Source organism: Monodelphis domestica, chromosome 5 (genome assembly GCF_027887165.1).
Source record: "Monodelphis domestica isolate mMonDom1 chromosome 5, mMonDom1.pri, whole genome shotgun sequence".
Lineage (NCBI taxonomy): Eukaryota > Metazoa > Chordata > Mammalia > Didelphimorphia > Didelphidae > Monodelphis > Monodelphis domestica.
The window spans coordinates 317,826,532-317,854,441 of NC_077231.1; the positions used below are offsets into that span (position 1 = coordinate 317,826,532).

Sequence of the window (27,910 nt, forward strand, 5' to 3'; positions counted from 1 at the left end):
TTACACTGAAGGTTGATTTCATTTATTTTAAATGTACTGAGTTAACTACTGTTAAATTCTGTTGTGTTTCCCCTATAACTGTGCTGAAAAATTATTATTGAATAAGCCCATATATGAAAAAACAGTTTTTCTATTTTGCCTTTGTAAAATTGTCATAGAGATAGATGGACTTCTTCAGAACTGGTTATAATTATATAACAACCTTGGAAAAATTTAATGTGCTAAATACCTCAAATGATTTTAAGGGTTTTTAAATATGATTTTTGTAAATTTTTTAACAATCTCTGGTTATTTTGCCTGCCCCTACCACGAGGTAAGGCCCATTCTAGTAGCTGAAGTGAAATACATTTTATAAACCCCAACCTTTCCACATGTGAATGGAAGTTGGGCAGTTAATCTCAGGGCATTTGTATCCCTATAAGCCTCCAAGAAAAAGGAGCACCGCTTTATTTATACTCTTCAGCTCACTATTTTACTTCTACCAGAATGATATATAGATTTCTTGATTATGTTCTTAACCCAAGATGAGTTTTACTTTGTTTTAAAAAAATGTTTGAATACGAAGGTTGAAAGATTGCTACATTTGTAAAAATTGTGACAAATATCCATCAATTCATAGGCTTTTAAATGTCATACAACTTATGTGAAATGTGAAAGTGTGTTTGTTTGCTATTGTAATTAATTGGGCTATTGAGAATTTTGGGGATATTGATATCTACATATTTGTACTACTGTATTTTTAAAAATGAAAAATTGTTAACCTTGTTCAATTCATTTGCCTTCTACTCACAGTGATCATGGCCAGATATTAAGAGGAAATGGATCTCATTTTTGGTGAGAAAGCCTTGAATTTTATATTTTCTTAGCTGACACAGAGTGTCAATGATTATAAGCTATAATTTTGAATGTTTAAAGCTTTTATTATTATATTTTTCTTGAGTGTGCAATATACTTTTCAGTATATTTTTATTATTTTTCTCTCCTTTTTATATTTCAAGCACATGTCACCAGTATTAAGATTTTATTTAACCTTTTGATTTTTCAATACTACAAGTTTAAGATACATTTGCTAATGCATGCCCTAAAAAACATGTGACTATAAAAATGATTCCTCTAATTATTTAAATAAATTATGGGACTTTGCTTAATGATTCTGTCTCATTCCAGGACAAGATGTACACACAAGAGCCATTGCTCAGAGCCAAAGAAAAGCCAATCCAGGATGGATTGATGCACTTCTAGGCCAATACAAAGGTCTTGAACCTAGTGTGAAGACTCAAGGTTACTGTGTTTAACATGTGTTAATACATAGGCTTTCCTTGTGTCCACACTCACTCTGAAGATACTCACAGACGAGTATCCCCAAAACCTTGGCTCCTACTTGGCTTCTATCCTCTGGTCCCTTTCTTTTCTGCCTCTCATAGTGTGGCAACTTTCTGTAGTCCTGGCTACTGACTGGGTAAATGCATCATTGCTTAGATCATTTTGATTGGGCCCTGATTCAAGGACCTGTCATAGATTTATTTTTCTTTTTACTTGGAATTTTTTCACATAAGACTTTGATTGTCAATATTTTCATCCAGAGATTTTTCTTTTTTATTTGGATTTTTCTGATGTCTTTAATATCTCTTGCCAATTGATTCATATACCTCATACCTCAGCCATGCATCCCTAAGTGATCCTTTTTTTTTAATCACCCTCTTAATGGGGGAATGTAAAAAAAATCATTATTTAAATTGCAAAGTTTAAATTCCTTTTGAGAAGAATTTTAGGTAAAGAAGATGCTACCTCTCTGAACCCAGAAACTCAACTGTTGGAGAAGACACCATGAAGATGCCTCCAGATGACAAGCTGCACAAAAAAATCCAAATTGAATTTTGGGTGTAGTTGATTGAACATTTATTTGTATGTATACTTTCATGCCAAAGGGGACTGCCCCCTAAACTGGCTTTTTGTCAATGTGTTCAGCAATTATTGGTTTTGTTTTTTTTCTTATCCTCAAATTATTGTAATCTTTAAATTGATTATGTTTTTATGATCCTTTGGGGAAGGACTTCTTCCCAGAGGATCAAATGGTGAAATGTAAAATTGAGATTTGAACTCTGGACTTCAATCCCCACAAGTCCTTGCTCCACTTCCCCAAAATGCTTTGTAATCTCACGGAATTCTGAGGTGGGTGAGATCGAGAAGGTACTTAAGCTGATTGCAAAGGCTTTTGAGCAACTCTCTCTTTTTGGACTTCCGTTTTGGAGCAGACGTGGCTCTTTCCATAATGTAGGTGAGGTCTTGTCTAGGCCTCTGGCCTAGGCATGTGTTTTTTCTTACTTGTATATTCTTGAATCCTTAATAAACCTCTAAAAAATATAATACTCCTTGCAGAGAGAAACTAATTTCTGCCTGCCTCAGTCTCCCCTACATTTTAACTGTTACACCATCCATCTATCCATCTTTCTTTCTATCTATCTATCTATATGTCTATTTGTCTATCTATTTATCTATGTGTCTACCTATCTACACACATATACACACAAATATTACATATATGTACATACATGCAAATTGTAACTAGAGATACAAATACACATACATATGTTTGTATGTATGTATGTGTGTATATATATGTACATATACATATATATACATATAATCCAATCTCTTTGACTTTCAATAGAGTTAACTGTAGAAAATGAACAACAGAAGTGGAAGCCTCAAATACCAATCAGATTTTCTCTTTTTAATTTTTAAAAAATTTCCACAAATATATGACTGCAACATTTAAAAGAAATCAAATCCTCTCTTTTTAATTACATTTGATAGATAATATTTCAAAGTCTCATCATCAGATACATAAATTGTCAAATGAATGGAACTCACCTACCTGGAATACCCCTTCAGTAGAATGTCAACTCCTTGAGGCAGGCACTATTCTCATTTTCTGTCTTGGGATCCCTAGCGCCCAGTACAATGTTTCTTTAAATATCAGTCAATAAATCATCAATGTTTGTTGCATGGAATTGGCACTATTAATTAAATCTTTCCTTCAACCTTTTCATCTTGAAAATTCAGGTGCCTTCTGCTGCTACCTCCTCTAGCCCTGTTTTATAGGAAAAGGGAGTTTTTCTCCCTGGCAAACCTCTCTAAGTTCACCCGTGACCCCATTCCATTCCATCTTCTCCAACCAATCCCACCGCCCCACTATCATCTCTCATCTTATTCCTAGACTATTGCAAGAGCCTTCTGATGGATCCCTCAGCTTCGGGTCTCTCCCCACTCTTCTGATCAGATGGTAAATTGATCTTCCTAAAAATGGCCTGTAAAATGAACAAACATTACCTTTTGCAAATGAAACAACTTTTTATAAACAAAGGCTTGGATTGTCCGCTCCTTATGCCTAGGACCCCATTTGGGGTTTTCTTGGGAAAGATACTGGAGTGGTTTGCCACTTCCTTCTCTAGTTCATTTTACATGTGAGGAAACTGATGCCAACACGGTTAAGTGACTTGCCCAGAGTCATTCCGCTAGCGTATGAAGCCATAGTTGAACTCGGGAAGATGAGTCTTCCTAACTTCAGACCCAGAACTTCTAGCCTCTATGCCACCTACCATTTATATGCTTATATGTAAGTTTGCATTGCACGTAACATCTTGTATCTCACTTAATCCCCATATCAACCCCATAAGGTAGGTGCTATTATTATCCCCATTTTATAGATGAGAAGACTGAGGCTATAAAAGGTCAAATGACTTCCCACCCCCCAAAAAAGGCAGGTGATAAATTCTATGAAATGTCATGTCTTTATTGTTGTTTTTTCTGAATTCAATAAATAGTATTTTCAAATATTAAAAAGTGAGCTTGCTCGACTCTCTTTTTGGTCCGGTTTGTTTTATTTTCCTTTGTCCGGGCTGTTTGGCTACAAGGACTGAAAGATTTGAAGATGTGCAGTTCGCTTAAGACAGAAATAAAAGGGATCCGTTTCCGCTTCCTGCAAACAATAGGCTGCCAGAACGCCCTTCCACGTGTAATCATACCTTCTTGCCTCAGCCAAGTTCTCCGCAATTCCGAGTCCTAGTTTGGCGAGCCAGTCAGTGGCTGTTATTTATGTGATATTCGATAGAGAGCAGAAAGAAAGAAGAAAGCGTTTCACCGGGGACACTATCTGTAACCTTGGAATGTTCTTCTGGGAGCGCTTCTTCTGCTCACTGAGCAAATTCGAGTTTTCGAGCCAGATGTCTAAATACAGAGCACGGACTATGCTTAAGGGCTAAAAATACAGCCTCCAGTACAAGGTGATGGGCTGAAGAAGGTGTTCCCAATCGGCTTTCCTGAAGCTAAAGGCAATAGAGCAGCAGGCAGATGGTTCACCTGGGCTCCAGCCTGGGCAAGCAAGTCAAAGGTCGCTGTCCTTGGCAAGAAAGCTTCCCTGCAAAACAAGCCAATAAGAGTAGCAGATGTCGTCCAGCCAAGGAGGGCTCATGCCCTCTGGCTAGGGAAGTGCGGGGGGATATCAGTGTCTTGGGGGGCCCCTACGGAGTTGGAATCCGGGTCTATACACGCACCAGCTTCCTGGATGACACCTCTAAGTGGTCATCTCAAAAGCACAGTGAAGGGAGGCTCTCGCCCCTTGGCTCTAGACCCTGCACCAGGAGGCACAGGTCACTAGGTACCACAATTTTCATGAGCTGATCTAGCAACACAGGCTAGAATTCTACCCCTTGCAAGAATGGTGTGAACAGAAGAACATAGTTAACATGAATCTGTCCATCCATATATTCATTCAATCAATAAACATTTCTTTAAACTCTTCCCTTCTGTCAATATCATGTATTGCTTCCAAGGCAGAAGAGTGGTAAGGGCTAGGCAATGAGGGTTAAGTGACTTGCCCAGGGTCACACAGCTAGAGGCCAAATCTGAACCCAGGACCTCCCATCTCTGGGCCTGACTCTTAATCCTCTGAGCCACCCAGCTGCCCCCTCAATAAACACTTATTTGTTAAGTGGCTGCTGTATTTCAGGCACTATATTAGGTGCAAAGAATGTAGGGACAAGAACCTAGCAATCTCTTATCTGGCACTAGAGGGAAATAGAGCCCTGACAAGAAAGAAGTAAGCAGAGTAGTTAGGGTTGAATTCTAATATAAGAAGCCCTGGCTTCAAATCTCCATTTCACCATTTATTCTGTTATGTCATGACTTTGGGAAAGTCATTTAACTTCCCTGGACCTCAGTTTCCTCATCTGTCAATTGAAGGTGTTGGATAAGAGTATTAGTCCCTTCCAGCTTTAGTTTAATGATTCTATTTTCTTGGGGGGGGTGAATTACTTGGCTTCTCTGGGCCACTATTTACCCATCTGTAAACAAATGATTTTTCTAAAGCCAGAATTATTGGAGCCAAGGACAGAGAGAGAAAACTTTGCCCTGAACAGACTTGGGTTTGAATCCTCACTCTGTCATCTATGAATGATTCAAAAGAAGTCTCTGAAACTCTTTGTGCCTCAGTCTACTCACTTGTAAAAGGAGAGATTTGGGACAGATCATCTCTAAGGTCCCCTCTGCATCAAAATCAAGCATCCCCTGATTCCTGCCAGATCCAACAACTCAGATATTGATCTCCAAACCCAAGAAAATTGTCCAGATCCCAAGACATGATCCCAGGTCTAAATGGGGGATTTCTTAGGTATGAAGAGACTTCCACAGAAGCACTTTCAACTTCATGTTATAGAGAGGAGGAGGGGATCAGTGAAGAGAACTGGCCAGGATGCATGGCCAAAGGCCAGTGTATTCCAGAGGGGGACTGGAATACACAGCTCCCAGATCTCTTCTGCCCATACATATGAGCACACATATGTGCACACCACTCTCTTCCTCTCTCTCTTCCTCTTCTTTCTTCCCTCTCTCTCAATATACACACATGTATATATACATGTATGTGCATGCATACACACATACACATGTATAAATAAGTACATTATATATAATTTTCTTAGTACACTTTATACATACTTCCATGTATATATATGTGCATATATGCATCTCCCCACATAGTGTATTCTTACACATGCATATGTGAGCACTAGAGAAGGAAATGGTGGACCACTCTAGTACCTCTGCCAAGAAAATCCCAAATAGGGTCATGAAGAGTTAGACGTGACCAAAATGCCTCAACAACACATATGTCCACATATACATATAATCATATCTGTGTGTATAAATTTTAGTATATACATATATGTAACGGTATGTGTATAGGTTTATATGTGTGTTTATATATGTTTGTCTAGATGTATACCTAGATTGGAACACTCTACGTGTGTGTACATTGAGTAGTTATATCCACACACGTGTGTGTGATGAAAATGTCTCCTCATCATTTCAATGAATCCGTTAGCCACAAATGCTTCCTGCTCCTCTTGAGGTTCTTCTTTGGTAGAAATGGGCACAAGCCTTGGGAAGAAATCAAGAGTAAACCAAAGGAGTCACATAGAAACGGTCCAAAGCATGTAGCCAGAAAGAAATGGCACCCTCGGGATACCTGCTGCCCAAACCCAGCTGCATCCTTCCAACATTTCCCTTTTTTCCCTTAGAAAAATCAAGCATTTCTCATTCCCTGCCACACTGGGGCAAAGATGAGCCTCTGTCCCCTTTGCCCCCGTTGCTCTGATGTGCCATTGCAGAGAAGCCTGGGATCTGGCGACTGGTTTGTATCTTGGGAGCTCTCTGCAAAGATGCAATCCCAGATGGCCACAGGACCCAGCAAACATGAACTAGCCAATAGATGGCTGATTGACCTAAAAACCCAAGCCACACCCATTTCAGGGACCTTGAGCTTGCCCTGACTCAGCTTCCCCAACAGGGCACTCACTAGTGATCCTGCCAGAATAGTCAACACTCAGTGAGAGAAAAGCCCATCAACACCTTCTTCATTAAAGTGAGTGTCCATCACCTCCCCAGAGCTTTCAGGAGGGAAGTTTTGTGGATTCAGAGCAGTGTAGACGTAGAGCTGGACGGAATCATGCCCACTGCCCTCATTTTACAAGAAAGGAAACTGAGGCTCTGGGAAGTTAAGTAGTTTGGGCCAGGTCACAGGACAACTAAGGGTCTGAGGTGCTCTAGTGGAATGTTGCACATGACAGAGGCATGATTCCAACTTGGATCCTTCCTGGAACATGCAGCCCCTCATAAGGGAAGATCCCATGTGTCAGCCTGGTGCCTCCTCGTGGATATCGGTACTGACAGTGGCATGGAAAGTCCCTGGCTTTCCACAGCCAGAACAAAGGCATTTGTGAAAACCACAGTATCTTCTAGAACAGTAAGGAGTGTTCTTTGACCCTGTGATAGATATAAAGAGAGAGATCTAATTTTAGACCTCTGCAGGTAAACACTGAGGTCCTTGGGAAAAAAAAAAAAAAACAAACCCTCCACTGCCAAAGTTCCAGGGAAAGGTCTGCCTTCTATTACACAGGAGAGCAGATTTCCTTGTTTTGAGTTATTGGGGCTGCTGTGGCAACAGCACAATGATGGACTTTGCTGCCCTCTCAGCAGAGCTATTTATATTTCCTAACCCCAACCTTCCTCCTCTACCACTGTTCATCTCCTGACTTGAATAAAGTGTTCTTCCAGAAGCAGGTGGGGTGGAGGGGAAGCCAGAGCAAACCCAAGTCTCAGGTGCTTCTCTAGCCAAAATTAAGGAGGAACTTCTGACCAGAAAAGTGAGGAAAATAGGCTGGTGTGAAAGGTGCCCATTTCACAGATTCCTACATTCTAAAATAAGGTGGCCTTTCCAGAGCTGGTGAGCAAGTGTTTTTTTTTTAAACCCTTACCTTCCGTCTTGGAGTCAATACTGTGTATTGGCTCCAAGGCAGAAGAGTGGTAAGGGCTAGGCAATGGGGGTCAAGTGACTTGCCCAGGGTCACACAGCTAGGAAGTGGCTGAGGCCAAATTTGAACCTAGGACCTCCCGTCTCTAGGGCTGACTCTTAATCCACTGAGCTACCCAGCTGCCCCCAAGCAAGTGTTTTTAAGGCACAATGGGACTGTGTCAGAGGAGGGAGAACAACCACCAAAATAATCAACCACTAGCGCAGTGAGCTAATCCTAATCCCATCTGCTCTTTGGGTTGTGTTTTATATATTCCTTTTACATCCGTGATCTGAAAAATGGCTCTGAAGAGTGAACAAGGTTTGTCTCAGTGCTGCTGTCATTCTGACAACGTTGAAGCAAATATTCAGCAAAGTGAACTCATTGTCTAAAGTTCTGAGAGGAAGGAGGAGAACCTGCACTTTTGGCCCAGCTTCTGGAGGAAGACACCAGCAGACTGTATCACATCATCGCAAGAACCCCAAGAGATGCCATGCCTCATCTCCTCTGTGCCAGTATTCTAACAATCATAAGAGCACAAGACATGAAGAGCTGGCCTCCATCTTGCCTCTGAGTCACTTTGATCAAGTCCCTTCATCTCTGAGGGCATCAGTTTTCTTATCTGTAAAATGAGTGTGGAGCCACCTGGCCTTATATTCCCTTCTAGCTCTATGATTCTATTCATTTCAGCCTCTAAAGGATGAAAAGCACTAATGATCCAAAGGGAGGGAGATGCTGGTAAATATTTAACAACCAGATCAAGGGGAGGGGGGTAATGTATGTATGATCATTTTAAGCTTCATCTGCATTCTTCATTCTTCATTCATCTTCTCCATCAATTCCTTAAGACTAGACAGTCAATATATCAAGTCAAATTCTGTCTATAGCATCTGATGACTGAAGATGTGAGTGCTCACACTGAAAACTATCTCATTTGCTCTTCTGGAAGTATTTGAGCCCATCAGTGGCTAATGGCAATGGAGAGCTCTGTGTTCACTCTCCATAGACCACAGCATGACTGAGAACTGGTATAAGAACCATCAAGATCAAACATGATTAGAAGAAAGAAGGGTGAGGCTGCCATGTGGAAGGAGGGTCAACAGAGAAAGCCTGAGCACTACCATTACCTTGGAAAGAAACATAAAGAGGCAGCCCATTGTTCAGGTCCCCGATGAGGGATTTATGGGAGGAAATGGATGAGCAGGAGGTGTGGCCAGCTGGAGCCATGTGCATGAGCGTGCACGTCCATCCAAGTATCCAAGTAACCAGAGAGAAACATAGAAAACAACAAATAGGGGAAGTGATGGATTTACAAGAAGTCTGAACCACAGCTAGGAGAAGATAGCCTAGACCTTCGAGAAGTACAAATAGAGTGCAGCAAGCATTCATTGTGCTCAAGCTGTGTGCAGCCATACAGTTCATGTTCTCACTTCCTTCATAAAGACTTGTTGACAGATAGGCTCCTAGCTTTAGAACTGGAATGAACCTGAGGGGCCACCAAGTTCATCCCCTTCATGTGGAGGATGAGGTCATTGTGTCCAAGAGAGATCAGGTGATCTCTCCAAGCTCCGAGATGTCATGAAGGGACAGAGCCAGGAGTCAAGCAGGGGTCTCCAGGCCCCTCTACGTTCTGTATCGCACTTAGTGGGGAATGGCTTCACTCTGGGACTGGCATGATTATTGGGCCATGCAGAGCTTTCACATTATTAATGGTCAGCTATGTATCAGCAAGAAAATTACTAGAAATAAAAAATGAAAGCAAGAGAATCAGTATCTCAAGAGCCACCAAAGGCTGAGACTTGAAACAGCACGCCATTGGTACAGGGAATTTCTTTACTTTGAGTTTCCCCTACCAATGAATTATTGACTGCCCTCCCCAAGAAAAGACAAATCTCTCAAATATGAGGATACTCACACACACACACACACATGCATTTGCACACATGAGCAGCATCCTTAAGGATTTTACAATATCTGGTGAACATTAATATATTTGAACCTCTCAACAATTCTGTAAGGTAAAGACTTCAACTAGGATTTCCCCTGTAGAAAAGATAAGAAAATTAAGTTTTAGAGGGATCAAAGTGACTAGACCAAGGTCACATGGCTAGAAAGTGTGTATATGTATATGTATGTACATACATATATTTGGGAAGAGAGAGAGAAAAAAAAAGAAGAATGCCCTTCCATTAGCCAATTAGCTAGAGTAGAAGAGACAATATTTAAAAATCTTCCCTGAACTAGATTTTTATTGTGGCCTCAACTTCAAATCAGTGGTCCATCCATCTCTTGAAGAGAAAGAAAATCCTCCATCTAATCGGTCCCTTCCAAATGGCCCTTCAATTTGAGAAGTGATGATCAAGCAACCAGTGGCACTCAGTTCTGCCCAGTGGAGATCTAGCCCCTTCTGCTGTCTTTCTTGGAGTTCATAAGTAGGAATAAGATAACTTACTGCTTTTCATAATTTTAATGAATAATATTACCTAAAAGCATGAATCCCTGCCAAGTGCACTGTGAATTATCTCTTCCCAGTGCCTCGCTAATGGTGACATTTTCCCTCTAACCTTTAATAGAATGTAATTCACATTTTGAAATTCAGGTGACTGAGCTTAGAGAAAGATTTCCATTGACAGCAACATAAAGGAGTCCAAAGCAACTGAGACCCTATATGGACATAGATTCCCTCTGGGCAATCCTCTGACCATGAGGAAGAGTTCTACCATACCAGTAGGGCTGGGGAAACTGGCCTGACCCATTCCTCAGGCGCCCAAGAGGGAACCATACTGACAAACCACTCATCCATCAACTAGACTCCCCTTGTAGAAGCTGGAAAATTAACACTGAGGCCTGGAATAGCACCAGGAAATACAGAGCATAGTTGGCAAGACAGCTTTCCTCTTTGATCTCTGACCATATTCCAATAGGCTCAGTGCCTTTATTGGGCCTGACTGACTCACAAAGTTCTGTGAAGCTGAAATTTTAAATAGGATGCTGGTGAAAGAAAGACTCCTTAATACCTTCCAAAAGCCTCAATGAGGCACCAGGAGCATCTTCAGCAAGAACTTCCTGCATGTCCTCAGGTAGCCTCATGCAAAAAGTACTGGTCTAAGGCTAGGAGATGCGGATTCCAGTCCCAGCCCTGCTTCTTACTAGATGTGTGACTGTAGCAAATCATTTTCTTCTCCACATCTTAGTTTACTCATCTGGAAAATAGGGAGGAGGCTGCCAGATTAGACAAGACTCTCCTGCTTTTAAACATGTGTCAGCCTATAGAACTAGCACAAAATATAGCAGAATTAAGTAGGCATGGATATATGAAAGGATTGTGATTTGTTCAACACCTTGTGGAAATTCCTCCCTCAAGGTAGATGGCCACCCACTGAAGATTTACTAAGTAATCCTAAAGAACTGCTTCAGAGACTTCTCAGAGACTCACTGAGGGTCACATAACTAGTAATACCTAAAGTGATATCTGAGCCCTTACCTTTTAGATTTCAAGCCATATGCACTATTCACTGTGCATGACTGCCTCATCTTCTTTTGTCAACTCATATTTCTCTGCTATACAAAGAGAAGTTGACCCTTTACTTAGTAGGGTGAACACCTTGATGGCTACTCCAAGTTGCCTTCCACAAATAAAAGGGCAAAGATGTTTATGGGGAAATTCCTGAAACTAGCCACACACGTTTGGGGTTTTTGTTTTTCTGTAATGCCAAATACTTTTGAGGGGAAGACCAGTTGACCACAGATGTGGGTTGTACCCAAAACCACTGGAGTCTCAGTGTATCTGTCTGAACCGATCACTCATTCAGACTGGTTCCTCACCCCAATCTTCTGCAGGGAGGGAGAAAACCTCCAGAACAATCGCACTCGGCCTCTGAAGAATTCCTCTGGGCTTCATGGTGAAGAACTCAGAAATGGTGGGGGCGTCAACACGGCATGGGCTACTATTTTACATCTCAGTGGCCTTCCTCAACAAGTTCTAATTGGTCTAAAGTAAATCACTCTAAGATCCACCTCGAACACAAAGGATGCCTGTTAGAGTGGAACGAAGCCTTTTCTAATTACACTTAATTGGATAGAAATGAGTAACCTGGCTAGATCCATTTATTTACACCAGCAATGCAGCTATAGAAGAGATGTTAGAGTCCCACTCAGTTTTGAAATGTTGGCAAGTGGGGAGTGGGCTGGGGTGGGGAGAGTGAAGTCTACTCAATGGAGACATCGATTACCAAAATAGAGCTGGAAACGAAGGCACAGAGGAGCTGGGAAAGGTGAAAGGGGAGGTATTCCAATTAGCATTCACTTACATTAAACTTAATATGTTTTTAATTAGGCTATTCAATGTGTCCTTTCATGTAGCTCAGGTGAAATGTGGAGGAGTTCTGTGTTTCCAAGAGAAACCAGCTTCTGCGTTGGGCGCATCCCTTCTGTTTAAAGCTGTCACCTCCGCGTGGGGTTAATATGAGCCTTTGTCGCTAATTGCCTTGTTTTGGTTTGCTTCTGAAGTGAACAGAACGGAGCAACTTGCCACAGATGAATAGATTTCACGTTTGCGTGGCCGTGGAAGCTTAGAAAAAGAATATCTGCACAGAGAGGGAGAAACTGGCCCATGGCTTTGCATCTGAGCGAGGGCTCCCAGTTAGGGGAGACAGATTTCCGAGGCAGACTTTGTTGACAGGCCACGCCGTCCACTGTGTTAGCCAGTGATAGCTAGCTCCTCACACCTCGGGGGCTGCTGTTGGGTTACTTCGTCGTTCAAATGAGCTGGGACAATATGTCCACAGACAATAGTAGGACTTCCTTTCTTAGCCAGCGGGCAGTGAGGAGCCTTCCCATGCTCCAAGCCTTCCTTTGGGCCAAGGGCTCCTCTAAGAACTGCCCTCCATGGAAGCCCGAGCTCGAGCGTTCAGAATAGGCTCCATAGAGTATTCCTGTGCACAGCTGGAACCAGGACCCGGCAACTGGAGCATATCCCAAGGGGGCCAAATTTAGAGGGCATTGACAGCACTTGTAGGAGTACTCAGCACTTCAGTAGCCTAGAAACCACAGAGCTTAGCACCTAGTTAGCATGAATAATTAGTTAAAAGAGGAGCTAGCAGATGGTAGGCTGGAGTGAGCTCCTTCCCCTCCCTATTCGGTTCCCTGCCCCCCTCCACTAGAGACACGCTTTGCTTCGTGTCATTTATCAGAGAATCGCAGAGCCAGAAGGATCTTAGAGGTCATGGAGTCCAGCCCCCTCGCTTTCACGGATAAGGAAGCCGAGGCCCAGGGAGGTTCAATGACTTGGAGGCGCACAGTGGGTATGGCGCGGGATTAGAGCCTGGCGATTCCTAACCAAATCTGACATACGATCTGCAAACGACGATGCTACGCCGCGGCTCGTGGTGTGTTCCTGTCATGGCTCTGAATTGTTCCGATGGCACTGAGGCAGGGGAGTACCATGGAACAGGTCCTGGCCTGAAGGTCAGAAGGGCTGGGAGCTCTTTCCAGCTCGCCCACTAATCAATGGGGCCATATAGACCGCGCTTTTCGCAGCTCTGCCCTCCAGGGCGAATCCACAAACCCTGACTCTCCCCCCAGCCCTGGCTGTGGATTTCCCAGCATTCCTGGTTCCTCCACTGCCTCTTCTCTCCGCCATGACTCTGAGTTCCGAAGAATTGTCTGTCTGCAGGGCAGATGGCTTCTGGATGCCCAGCCTGACTACATGCCATTCAGACCACAAACTGCTGGCGCTATGGAGAGACAGTGGATGAATGCTCACTTGGGCACGTCCTAGAACTAGCCAGAGTCCAGAGACCCCATGTACCTTGAGAGGGAAGAAATGAAAGGGAGCTGGAAAATACAGGGGAGCCGGGTGATGGGGGCTGAGGCATGAAACTTGCAATCAGAAAGATCAGGACTCGAATCCAAGCCCAGACACGTGTTTAATGGAGTACTTGGGATCCACCTGGCTAACTCGGCATCAGCGGCAGCACCTAACTCCTAGGGTGCTGGGAGGCTCCAATAGAATCAGATATGCAGCACACGTTGCAAGCCTTTGCGGAGCTAAAGAAATGTGGTCTCTGAGGTAAAGTTCACTAACCTAAGCTAAGGGACTGACGGGAGAGTCGAGAGGAAATCAAAGTCAATTCAAGACAATTTGAGGAAGAGGAGGACATTAGCAACTGGGGCAGGCTTCCCTTAGGAGAGGAGGGGTCACTGAGCTGAGCCTTGGAGGAAGTTTAGACTTCTATGGACCGTAGGTAGGCAGAGACTGAATTCTGGAGGGCAGGGGGGTGCATACAGCCCATGCAAATATCTGGAGGCAGGAGATGGACCAGCAGATCGAGCACATGAACCATTCTGCCCACCGTAACCTGGGGAATCTGATGGGTAATCATATGCAATAAGACCCAGAGATTGGAGGTCTAAGCCCAGATGGATGCTCCCAAGAGAAGGGCTGAGCTGATGGAAACCTGTGTTTGCCCTAAAAGTCTAATGTTTGCCACCAAGCTGAGTGGGTGAGTGGGTGGGGTGGGGCCCTAATTATTCATTAGCACCTCTGAATAGCCCTCAAATCAAGAGTGGTAGAGCACCCCCCCCCTTCTCACCTCTCACCAGCACTTCCCACATGTATAAAAAGCTCTGGTAGGTGTTAGTGAGTCTTCTCTCTCCATTTCGAATCCAATGTTTGATTGTGTTAGCTCCGACAAGTTATGGAACCTCTCTGGGCCTCAGTTTCCTCATTTGGAAAATGAAGGGGCCAGATGAGCTGACTCCTGCAGTCCCATCTCGCTCTCAATCTCTGACTTTGTAAATGCTGCTGGTCCTGAGTGGCTCCTTCTGTGTCCCTTTCTTCAATGTCTCACATGCATAATCATTGTGACCCTTTTGGGGGGGAGGGGCAGAGGGAATGGGGGGAGAGCAGAAGAATGTTCAGAGTTCCTCCTCTCTACCCAAATGCCCATCCTGCCCTCTGTGGCAGCCCCTGCTCAAACCAAAAGCCCTCCATGCATTTCTTCCCAAAGTTCTCTTCTTTCCTTTAATCATAGGCATCATCAGAATTACTATTGGGAACATTACTCAATACTTTCTTGGTGCATAATAATAATTAATATTTATTTTAACACTTTAAAGTTTGCAAAGCACTTTCTACATGTTATCTCATTTCCTCTCTACAACAGCTCTGTGAAATGGGTGCTATGTTTACCTCCATTTTACTGATGAGGAAACTGAGACAAACACAACTTATTGACCAGGATCATACAGCTAAGTAAGTGTCAGAGGCAGGATTTGAACTCAGGGCTTCCTAAAGCAAAGCCCAGCCCTTTCTACATGATTAAGACTCAATGCAGGCTGGAAAATCAGCCACCACCCCAAAGGTAGGAAGCAGTGAACTGAAGTGGAAAGAACTCAATATACCTAGTTTGGGATCTGGTTTTGCCACATCCTGGTTATGTGGGAATGGGAAAGTAAGCTAAATCAGTGTCAGTCTCCATATCTGCAAAGTGCAGATAATTGTGGGTCCCAGATCTAAAAGGAGAGCTGACCTCAGGGGTCTCCTAGGCCAAATATCTCATTTTAAATTTGAGAAAGCCAAGGCCAAAAGTCCATCAAAGGTAGGAGTAGATTGTAGTGATGGCATTCAATGCCAGGCATTGAACCAAAGCCCAGTGCTCCTTCCAGTATCTAACAAACACTGCCTCCAACAGTATCATAAGGGAGCTCAATGCAAAGGGGGGGATGCATAAAGCTCTACACAAACATCATCACGTCCTTAGAACTTCCTGTTACCGGGATAAATCTGAAGGATCATGAGCCCAACCATCCTTCTATATTAGCAGAAAATGAAATGGGGTCTTCCTCTAAGTTGTCTGGCCGCTCTTCATACTCACAGAGGGCCAGAATGACATCACTGGCTGAGGTCTTTGACTCATGCCTACACTGGCTTTAAGTGACCAAGTTGCACAAAGTCATTAACCTCACCCTCTTCTAGCCATTGAAATCCAGGGACAAGACGATTGGCGATGGCCTGGGCTGCAGTGCATGACATCGCTGTCTCCTGTGTCTAGCCAAGCTCTATAACACCCACGTTTGCCTCCTTCATGACCACTGGAACAAATGTTCTCATCCATCCCTTCATAGAAATAGAGCCAGGAAAAGAGATGGACCCAGAAAAGGTTGAAAGAATCAGAAGAGACCTCTGGGATGTTGCGGAAAGGTCCATGGCAAGTCATGGCAAGAATCTTACAAGGTGAGAACACATTTGAGTGTGGGGATCGAGCTCTTCCCTGTATACCACCCTCCATTTATATTTTCTCTAACCATGCATGAGCTCTTCCCCCAAATGCCTAAAACAATCTCCCTCTTCACCTCCATTTCAGAGAATTCCTCTCCCTTCGAGACCCAGCTTTTGTTCCACCTCTTCCAAGAGGCATTTCTTCATTCTCCCTCTTGTTAATAACTTCCCTACTTCCATCACTGTTCATGTGTTTTTCGATTCTCCATTTCCTTATCTGGGAACATGTCATCTCCTCCCAGTAAGCTCCTCGAGGGCAGAGAATGCCTTACTTTTGTCCCTGCATTCTAAACTCCTAGCACAGTGCCTCTCGAGTGTAGGCATTTAATTAATACTTGTTGATTGGGTGATTGGTGACCCAAGTGTCCCTGGTCAGGTAACCTGACCCCATCTCATGTTTTCTCATCCCTAAAATGAAAATGAAAACATTCCTGCTTTTCAGTTTACTGGGTTCTGGTGAGAAGTGGGTTTCTCCATGGGTAATTGTGGTATCTCTGGCCAGAAGACTGGGAAGCACCCAGATTTCTCCACGCTCCAGAAATAAGAGGTAATTACCTAAAATTGCTGCCAACTCGAGGCCTTGTTCCAATTATTGGTCTTAAAGATGTGTGTAAATAGTTCCCATGAAGCAGCAAACATCATAGCTATCAGAGCCCATGTGAGATCATCACCCACTCCTGGGAGGTCAGGAACAATATCACTTCCTGCTTGGGTAACTCAGGTCACATCAGTTGGCCTGTCTCCTCTTCAGTTCCCTCAAGTGGAAAATGAGGGGCTGCAGTAGACAATCTCTGAGGGCCCAAGTTCATCATCTTTATGGCTGAAGGAAAGCAGATTCTCTTCCCAATGGGCCTTGGAACTGACTCCACCCCCCTTGGCGTTTTCTGTGCTTATAGAGAACCTTAGAGCACTGGATGAATGTTGGCACCCAATCCAAGGAGGCAACCGGGTTCTGGAGGTGTGGTAGTGGTGGGGGTCTGCAGTCACTATCAGAGCAAGTTAGAAAATTCCCGACATCAGGGACTGCTAGGTGGCTGCCCACAGCCCTGCCTGTAATTGCCAACTTCCAAAATGGCAGAGTAATTCATTTAGGGGTGAGAAAAAAATTAAAACATCCATTAAAGGGATCTTGGAAGTGTGTTAAATCTACCAAACAAGACTCCACGTGGTGAGAAATGGGACTTTCCTCGCTTATCACCTGAAATATTTTGTTTGTTTGTTTGTTTTAGGAAATGACAACCCCAGTAAGCACTGCATTCAATTCAGTAAAACCATCCTGCCTCCTGTTCCTGCGTCCTTATCGCAGAAAAACGTTGGCTTCCATTCAGTTCAGGGTAACTCCAAGCAGCACACTCTCTTGGAAGTGTGAATAGGGATGAATTTATTGCCAAGGTAATCTGAGTTGGAGGGAGGAATCTATTTGCAAGAAAGTATTTGGCTACATTTGTTTCGTTGTTATTTAAAGGTCAGCTCAATCTCCATGGAAAATGCCCCAAGACACACACCTAACTTGGTACAAAACTGGAACCAGTGTAAGTCAAACAGGTCTTTGCCTCTGGGTAATGGCACGGTAAGCTTGGAAACAAAGGTAGAGAGAGGAGAGCTTTCTCACTGAAGCAACCACATCTCTGTCCCAGGTGTCCCATGCTTCCAGTCTTCAGGCTATAGACACCACAGTCCCCCATTACCATGCCACCTTTACTCGCAAACTCTTTAGACAGTTGATGTAACACCAGTTCCAGATTCTCAGCACAATAACCCACCCCAGCAGTCCTCTGTGTCATCGTTCCCCTCTCCAAACACAACAAACCTGATTTTTCTCCAGGCTTATTTACACCTAGTTAGAGCCTTGGCTTGAAATAAGTCTTAGAAACCAAGAAAATGCATCAGAATCAGATCCCAGTGCCAAATCCGCCCTGCTCTATCCAGTGGGAAAACCATAAAAGTGATTCCTAAAATAAAAGAATCCATTATCTAACATGGAGATGATGTGCACTAATAAGCTTTGGGTTCTGGGTAATTTCTTTCCATTTCTATCCCTAACTATAATGGATGGCCTTACCAAGGACATATACAAAAAAGGACCACAGAAATTAGAATCAAAGGGCAATTGGGAGAAGTCTTTGGAATGGCTTCTGTAAGTCTTGCATATTCTTAGAATTGGGACCCCACCACCCAAACAGGCTGTTGGTTTGTTATCTTGAGAGATCTTAATACAAGCTGAAAACATTGGCCTGAGGCTCATGGGGATGCCAAGTTAACCCTCCCAGGCATGGAATGAGTCTCTGCCACCCCAAGGTTCATGTATATTCCAATCAAGAACGTCATGAAGCCACCATTGTTTCATCATTTCTGCTTTCACGTAAAAATCTCTAGTATCAAAGCATCCTCTGTCTTCTGAGGCACCAATGTCACATGGGGAGTGGGGGGGGGGGCCTCCAGTAATTGGGAATCATCCTCATGAAAATCTGTAATCTGCTTCTTCACAACATCAGTCAAATTCAGCACTCTGAGGACAAGCAGAGAAACTTAAATCCTTTTGCCATGGGACAGGCCCTCAGATAACAAAGTCAGTAATTGTGCCCCCATTCCCCAAGTCAGTATGCATTTTGTGAGCACTTAACTGTGTGCCAAGCAATGTGATAAGAAATAGAAATAGTAGAATAGGCCAAAACAGATCCTGCCCTCAAAGAGCCCACGTTCTAATGAAGAAGACAACATGGAAGTAACTAGACCCATTCGAGATAAATACAAGGGAGGCTGTATCCCAGAGGAAGACACTAGGCATCCAAGATCCAGGAAATATCTCCTTCAGGATAGGAGATATGTAATGCATCTTCATGGAAGCTAAGGAAACTATGAAGTAGAGGTGAAAAGGAAGAATATTCCAGACATGGTGGACGGTCAAGGCAAAGACATTGAAACAGTAGATGGAGAGCTTTGTAGGAAGAATAACAAGGAGGTGGGGAAAGCTAGAGTGCATCTTTCCCATCACCCCCACATTAGCCTAATTCCTTTAACTTATCTTCATAGGGCACAATCCAAGAGTCCCTTATCATCTTGGTTGCACTTCTTTGAACGTTCTCCTTTCCATTAATTCCCTTCTTAAACCATAGGCCCCAGAAGGGAACGCAAGGCTCCATGTGTGGTTAAACCAGGGCAGAGGAGATTAGACTATTGCTTTCCTAGATCTGAATACAATATTTCTTTTAATGTAATTCATGCCAACTTTTTTTTGGATACCCCATCCCTTCCCTGTTGGAGTCTGTGCTTCACTGAAACTCTCAGATCTCTTTTGGTTTAAACTATTGTCTAATTATACTTGCCTTATTTTTTACTTGCAAAATCAATTTTTTGAACCCAAGTCTAAGGCTTTATTTTCTTTACTCCTGTTAACTTTCATCTTCTTAGAGTTCATTTCCTGGACCAGGAAGATATTCAGCCCATTTGAATGTGGGGTCATCTGCAAATTTGACAAGCATCCACTCATGCCTTCATCTCAGTCATTGATTAAACATCCGAAATAACATGGGGCCAAGATCATATCACTGGGGCACTTCATTGGAAACCTTCTCAGCAAGTTGGTCTCAACATACTTTCTTTGGCCACTCTTTGAGTCCAGTTGGTCAAACCTAGATGTCTTCTGCCTCCAGGTCGAAGGCACCTCCCATCTTGCCTCTCAAAAGCCAAAGATAAGTCATTGGGCTCATCCTTTAAGATACTCCCAATATTTGTTCTCACATAGCATGAGTCATTCTCTTTGCATATCATGTAAGAAGTGGCATGATTTTTTTGTGCTTCAAGACCAAAATCAAGTGTCACTTCTTCCATGAAGCTGACCTCTTCTCCCCTAGATAAAAATATTCTTCTGCCTCCATTCTTCCTGGGAACTGCCTTCAATGTTTCTTCTTCTTCTTTGCATTTATATTTCCTCCTGCTCCATCAAATGATAAGCCCCCTGAACAGGATCCATGTGACCTCTCTGTCTCTGGACCCCACTAAGCACCTAATATATGTGTGGAGAGTTTGAGTGAATGGATGCTGCAAGAACAAATGAATGAATGAATGATTCATCAGGCTTCATGGATGTATGAGTAGACACATATGTCTAAACAAATACAACACTTGCATGGTCTGTTCTTTGGTTCATCTGTGCTCCTATTCTTGTGCATGTGAGCAGATTGAAGAGATGGGAGTTGACCATATAAAGTAACTCAACAGAAATCGCTCACCTCATCCTTCTCACCCATAATGGGATGTGCACATCCCTCAGCAGAGCCCCAAGCACGCCGAAGCTGCAGCTTAGCACAGCCTTTAAAACTGAGATTGAAACATGTTCTAAATTCCCTCCTCGGAACACTCTGATTTGGTAAAGAACATATGTTCTTCCCCAAAATAGCTCATTCTTCGGGGGCCATTACTCAACCTCAGAGTTCCATTGGGGTTACCTCGTGTAAACCTTTTGGTCGAAATTCTGTCTCCTGCGCAGAGGCCCATAAACAATTCATGGGAGTCACCCTAAATGGGCAAGGGAGCCTGTGTCTGCCTGGAAACAGGGATGATACTCCTTGGCTTTCTGTTTTGTTTCTGATTTATTGCTGAGGTCAAGATAATGTAGCATAGGGGAGAAGATGAGAGGCATGCAGTCAAGAGACCCCCGTTCAAAGCCATGTCTCTCACACTGACTCAGTGAGACCTTGAGACAGTCACCCAGGCTTAGGGTTCATCTGTGATGTCCTAGTAGTTGAGTTTGGTAGAGGGAACTCCCAGTGTGGAAGTTTCCCACCCCAATAAAAGCACAGACCCTTCACACACACACAAATATATATATTGAATGCTGCAGCCAAGTTATAATATTCTACGGAGATGAAAGAGATTATCTTTATGCCTGTAACCTATCTTTCCTCATATCCTACTATCTCACGGGATGGACTGGGCAGCTAAGTGGTGCAGTGGACAGAGTATCAGGCCTGGAGACAGGAAGATTCATCTTCCAGAGTTCAAATTAGTCCTCTAAGACTTAGAAGTTGTGTGACCCTGGGTACTTAATTTAAACATTTTGCCTCAGTTTCCTCATCTGTAAAAATAACTAGAAAAGGCAATGACTGACCATTCCAGTATCTTTCCTTGCTAAGCAAACCCCAAATGGGGTCATGAAGAGTTGGACACAACTAAAAATACCTAAAGAATGGAAATCAAGTCCTAGTCTGTCAATTACTGAATGGGTCTTGCCTTTTCCTCTGCTTCCTTCTGCCTGAAATTTTGCTGAAGAACTTAAGATATGGACAGGACTTCATTGGTCAACCTGCCCAAGATATTCTCAAATCAGGAGCCCTTCTACAAGCTCCTTAATGAACAGTCATCTAGCTTCTGCATGTGGACGGCCAGTGAACTCACCATTTAATTTAAGAAATATTTAAGCACCTACTATGTGCTAGTCATTCTTATAGGTACTGAAGAGATATAAAAACAGAAAGGGAAAAGTCCCTGCTTCCCAGGGGTGTACATTCTACTAGTGGTAGGGAATGATCCAGTATGCTACCCAGATAGTGTAATATAATGGGGAAAGAGGAGAATGGCAATGGAGCTTCTTCCTTCTAAAGCAGGGACAGAGTGAGAGGAGGTGGTGGTGTTTAGCCAGAGGAGAGAAAGAGGATGGATTTGGTCTTTTCTCCCCCAGCCCTCTCTGACTAGACCCCCTCATGGCTGCCTTCAATTCCTACTGGCAGGCTCTCTGGGATCTTTGCTGGAAGAGGCTTCAGGGGTTAAGCCTCCTTCTTCTGGGGAGAGAGCCCCCTTCTCCCCCCTCAATTCAGGCTGTCTTCTAATAAAGCTGGAGTCAGTCCTGGGTCCTAATGACTGAGTTATTCAAGAGAAGCAGGAAAGGAGCAGGGCTGATGAATGGTAAGGATTGAGATTCCAGAGGGAAAGAGGGAGAGGGGTCCCTGTCTAATGGACACCCTTCCCCCCACAGTTAGGTAGCTCAGCTCTGATAACCTGAACCCCTGAGGGGTTCAGAGCAGAGGAACCCTGGTTTCTTGGCTGGCACAGCAAGTGTCCCCACGTTCAAGGCTCAAAAGGAGTTCTAGAGGTCTTCTTTGTGGACTGCTTGTCTCTCAAAGTCCTTGTCCACTGGCTGGGGTTCGGGAGGATCGGGGATCAGGAATTCAGGGAGAGAAAGATCTCTGACTTTGAGATTGAGTCAGTCAAACAAAAGAAGCCCCCTCTGCCCGGTGCCTCTGCCAGGAGCCCCTTTCACCTGCCTAATCAGCTTGTTGTCTCCCTCCAAGATTTTGCCCCTCCCCTCTTCGCTGCTTGCAGGATTCCTGCAGCTCTTCCAGGCCTATTCCCAACGTTTCCAGATTTCTCTCTCTTACAATAGTCAAATTAAAATATATGCAAAACTATTTCAAGAGGGAGAGAGAGCAAGCCCACAGCCTGGGTGAGAGAAAGGCCTGTTGGAGGAGGTAGAACCTGGATTGTGCTTTCCAGATTCTACAAGATGGGAATAAAAAGAAAGGACAGTCCAAGCATGGAATATAACCTGTACAAAGACATGTAGGTGGGAAGCGGAGAGTCCCACGTAGGCAACAATAGTTTAGACTACCTGGAATGGAAAATGAGTCATGGGATTTCATTCCGTTTTTGGACAGCTCAGGTTGCTATTCCTCAGGTGAAACCAAAAATATGCCTTCCCATATCTTCAATTCAGCATTTAATAAATGCCTATCATGAACTTAGTCCTGGCATAGAGGACAGAAAGATGGGAAATGGCTTCATGAACTCTCCCCTTAAGAAGCTACCATTCTAAAAGGATCTAATTGCAATCTAATCTTTCCTATTTTATGACCTTGGTTTCCTCATCTGTAAAGTGGAGCTATAAAAGCACCTCCTTCCCAGAGTGCTTGTGGGGATCAAATGAAACTATACAAATGTTAAATGATATAATAAATAACAATTATTATCATTATTACTATTATCTCTCCAGGGAGACAAGACCTGTCTCTCTGCAGTTGATAGAGAATACCAATAATAATTTATTAAATCCTGGTGCCCAGAGGTAAGCATCAAATGAAATATCACCATGTAAGGGTCCAAGGAGAGCTAATAGCCCAATGTACTCTGAGCTGGTCAGCCACACAGTCAATACTTCCTTCAGACTGTCTGAACAACCTTCATAAACCAGAACATGTAGCTGATTGTGATCTGGATGATAAGGGAATTGGTATTTAAAGAGAAAATGATCTGAGGGTCTAAATGGGGTGGGACAGTAGCTATGAGAGATGGTTGCCTTCAAACATTCAGACCACTATCATGGGAAGAGCAATTTGATTTGTGTGACTCCAGAGGACAGACAGAACTATAACCCATAGGTCAAAGTGACAAGGAGACAGATTGCAGCTCATCATAAGATGGAACTTTCAAAAGCACAAGGTGGATCCGGTCCTTCTGCCCCTAAAGCTTCCCAGAAAGCCCTTGTCATCTTTAGGGAAAAGTACAGAATCCTCAGCTTAATATTTATAGTGTTTCATGATTTGTCGCTAATCTTTCTTTCCAGGCTAATTGCCCATTACTCCCCATCACACCCATACTATGTTCTAGCCAAACTTCCCTCCTTGCCTGCTATTCCCTGTAGATAACATTTGTTTCTTACTTCTGCGCTTGGTACAGGCTGTCCTCATGCCTAAAATGCCCTCCATCCTCACTTCTGCTTCTGAGAAGCACTAAATGACCTTCCAGGGTTAGCCCACATGCCATCTCCTATAAAGAGACCACAGTGATAACTGTTTCCCCATATGACTGGAAATGTCTTTTCTTGGTTTTATGTATATGTCTTACTTGTCTGAATTCATGTTATTTCTCTGAAGAAGAATGTAAGCTCCTTGAGGGTAGGGACTCTCACTCTTGTCTTTGTATTGGCAGCACATAAAAAAGTGTTCGGCACATAGTAGGTACTTCATAAATGATTATTGATCATCATTATTAGATTATAAACTCCTTGAGGGCAAGGGTGGTCTCATTTTTGCCTTTGTACCCTTAGTACCTTGAAGTGAATGTGAAACGTAAATCAATAATTGATAGACATCTATTAAGTGCCTACTCTGTGCCAGGCACCATACTAAGTACTGGAGATACAAAAAGAGGCAAAAGCCAGCCCCTGTCCTCAGGGAGCTTATAACAAAAGCCCTCAATCATTATTGAATTGAACTGAATTTCCCAAACTAGAGCTGGTGGGAAATAGAATGAATAGTCTCAGGAGGTAGCAACCACTGATGAAGAACTCACTCTTCAAGCTGAAACTAAAGGATCACTGACTAGCGAGTTAGAACAGACTTAAGACCCTAGTCAGAGCCAGGCTAAGGACTCTCCTGTCAGGTCCCTTACAGTTCTAAATTGTGGTTCACAATATCAATGTATTCATGAACAGTGGAAGAACTTTGTGTGAACCCAAGTTTTCAGCAGTCTATGAAGATAGAGGAAGGTCAAGAACCCAAAGAACTGGCCCCTGGTGAAAGCTTAGAAAAGGGTTAATAATAACAAGCCATGTAGAGCCAAAAGTATATCTGCCTGGCTTAGTGTCAGAGGATGTGGGGCTCCAGAGTTCTAGTGGACAAGGTCTTATTAGTCAGGGGCTCATAGGATCAGAGACTCCTCTTCCTAAAACTAGAAGTGGCCCAGTGGTCATTTCTTCCACTCTATTCTTTTGTCTAATGAGAAAACGAAATCACAGAGAGATGAGTGATTTGCTCAATATACACAGAAAACTGTGGAATTTGAACTCAATTCTCTGGATTCCATACCCAGATCATGCCTGGTCCTTACAAATGAGCCCAAACTCAGAGATACTTTAGATTCTTTAAAAAGAAAAACACTTCAACTTCCATCAAAAGTTCATTCAACTAGTTAATTTGTAATTATTTCGGGAATCAATTATAGTTTTGAATTTGACATACCGTATAGAGCCATAAGAAGCATCCAGATAGAAGGGAGTTTAGAAAGTCTACCATCCGCCATTCCCTGCCTCCTTTATTAGTGAAGAGAACAGAGGAAAGGCAAAGAGGAACAAAGTCATATGATTGGTGAAATTTCAGGCCAGGCCAAGTCAAGATAAGTTACTGTGCTAAGTGCCAGGAGAGAAAGAAAGGCCAGATGCCCACCTCATTCCCATGAACTGGAATAAAAGAACTCATATTAGAAAACAAAACTTCAAATTCTATTCACTTAAGAAATTTGTCACCATGGTCAGAATAAACCATGCTTCTGAATCACTGAAAATGGTCATTAGAATCCAAATTTTTAAGAGTCAGAAGGCTTCTTGGATGTTAACTCATACATCTGACTCGTCAGATCCAGAGGTTTACAGATTCATCCAATATCACACTGTCATTTAGTGGCCAAGCTGGGGCTAGACTCTTGCTTGACTCACGACTGCAGGTAAGTGTCCCCCCATAATACCATGCCACTTTAGTGAAAAGAGAGCCAGATATTCAACAATACTTCCTTTGTGTCTAAGATAACAAAATGCCTTCAAGTGAACAAAGAGTAGCTACTGACTCCAAAAGAATAAGGATTGCTTTAATGAAAATGTCTGCAAATTTACCTTTGCTTCCATTTTCCTAGATACTACAGGTATATGACTCATCCATGAAAGGGAACTCTTTTATCTTAAAAAAAAAAAAAGAAGAAGAGTGCTTTCTTGTTCTAAACACCAGACTGAGTGGGCATGAGGAACTTCTCAGAAGAATCTTAAATGACTTAAGAAGTCTCTGCTTCTCAAATGCATTCCTAGTCACCTCATCATCAGGGTTCTCTACAATTTGTGATCTGGGCTGCCCTGAGAAGTCTTCTGTGGAAGGAAATCGAGCCAGTATCTGGAAAAGAAACATAGTTAATACCTACCAACTACTGGCAAGGCACTGGGCTAACTCCTGTGGGCTCAGTGAATTAACTAGTTCACTAACAGATTTAAAGACAGAGAGTTTTCTAGAGTGGGACAAGAGCTAACAGTAGTGGCACAAGGCTAGTTTGGATCATGCGAGATGAGGAGAATGGTCAGCTTTGTCATTAAAGACGTAAACCTTACAATCCAGAAGTGATACTCCTGGCTTGACCACAGCCACAGATTATAGCTAATTCAGGTCAACAAGCATTTATTGGATACCTACTATGTGATAGTCACTACTATCACAAAGACAAAAGCAACACAGTCTCAGTCCTCCCAGAATTTACATTCTATTTTAGGGGATTGGTGGGGGAAATGGGCCTTACTTATAGAAAAGAGGAAATACGAAAAGAAGATCATGGGAGGCCTCCTATAAGAGGGGGTACTGAAGTGGGGTTTGAAAGGATCCAGTTAAAAAAAGGTAATAGTCAAAAGAAATTCCTCAAACTCTTGAAATTTTTAATGATTATATACCTGGTAAAAGGAAAAGTGGAGCCCCAGGAATTAACTAGGAAAGATGTTGAGATAAAAGACTGTCTTTTAGCTCTTTATACACTCTTCTCTTTAGCATTGAAAGTCCTTCATAACCTGCCTTTTCAGTTTCTTTATACATTATTCCCCTTTCCACAGTAACAGCCAGTAAAACTGATGTCTATATTCCTGCCTCCATGGCTGGAATATCTGTCTTCCCTACCTCTCTCTATGAGAGAGGCTTTATTTCCTTCAAACTGCTGAAGAGAGATCATCTACAGGAAGCCATTGTTAATCTGTTAGTATTCTCCCTCCAAAAATCATATGGCCTCATATTATTCTGTCTGTATAGTATCTCCTTAATAGAACACAAGCTCCTTGAGGGTGGGTATGGTTTTGTTTTCATCTTTTATCCCCAGGACAAAGCATAGTGCTGAAAAAATGATGATGGGTACCTAAGAAATGTTTGTTGATTTGCTGATTCATAGAACTAGGGACCTAATGCTAATTTCTACCTCTGGGGATTCCATCAAATATATACTCAGAATGTTCCTCCCAGCTCCTTAGTGTTGTTAAAAGGAGAATTAAATGGTTCCAGGATCCCCATTATTTATTCCAGCATCTTGCTGTTCAATATTCGCTTATAAACTTTAAGATGGTAGAATTTGCTAAGATTGGAGTCAAAGAACCTGAGTTCAAAATCCATTCCTGCTATTTGTTACTTATGTGACTGTGGAAAAGATCAATTCTCCTCCCTGGGACTCAGTTTCTCCATCTACAAAATCAAAAGGTTGGATTCAAAGGGATCTGAAGTCACTTCCAGTTCCAAGTCATTGACCCCATGATTGCTCTGGCCCACAGCACTAAAACCATGTAAACAGACATTCACTCGATGTTTGATGAATCCATTAATGGCTGTTAACCCTCTAGCAAGGCCAAATCAAAGGCTTTTGTATTTTGCTGCAAATTCATAATGGTTCTGGAACAAGAAAACTTCATTTCTCCTGCCAAAATACATGGGAGTAAGCTTTTCTGCTTACTATGAAGGAAGGGCTGGAAGGATTGGAGACTCATTTGCTTTTCTCCCATTACTACTCAGATGCACTCCTGCCCTTTGCTGGGCAAGTGACTTCTTTGATTTCTTTAAAACTAACTTTCTCCAACTTGTCACCAAAAAGGAAGATCTTTCTTATCATGCTGAGTTATTCAATAACATGCCACTCCTCTCCAAGGGAGAAATTTTCCCATCCTCCCCGACAGCTAACTGCTGAGAAAATGGATTCCCTCCTCCTCAAACAGCCCCTGGCCCTCCCCTCCCATAATGGGCATCATTACCTCTCTCAGAGCCAGTCCCAGCTCTCTAAT

General features: G+C 42.9%; 1 long non-coding RNA gene across 1 annotated transcript in view; it reads right to left on the bottom strand.

Moving 5' to 3' along the window:
* Positions 1 to 288: 288 nt before the first annotated feature.
* LOC130454686 (uncharacterized) overlaps positions 289 to 27,910 on the bottom strand; it is a 178,121-nt gene continuing 150,499 nt past the window's right edge. Inside the window, exon 3 of the long non-coding RNA XR_008912535.1 lies at positions 289 to 4,420. This is a non-coding gene — a long non-coding RNA (uncharacterized LOC130454686). The remainder of the gene's footprint in view (positions 4,421 to 27,910) is intronic.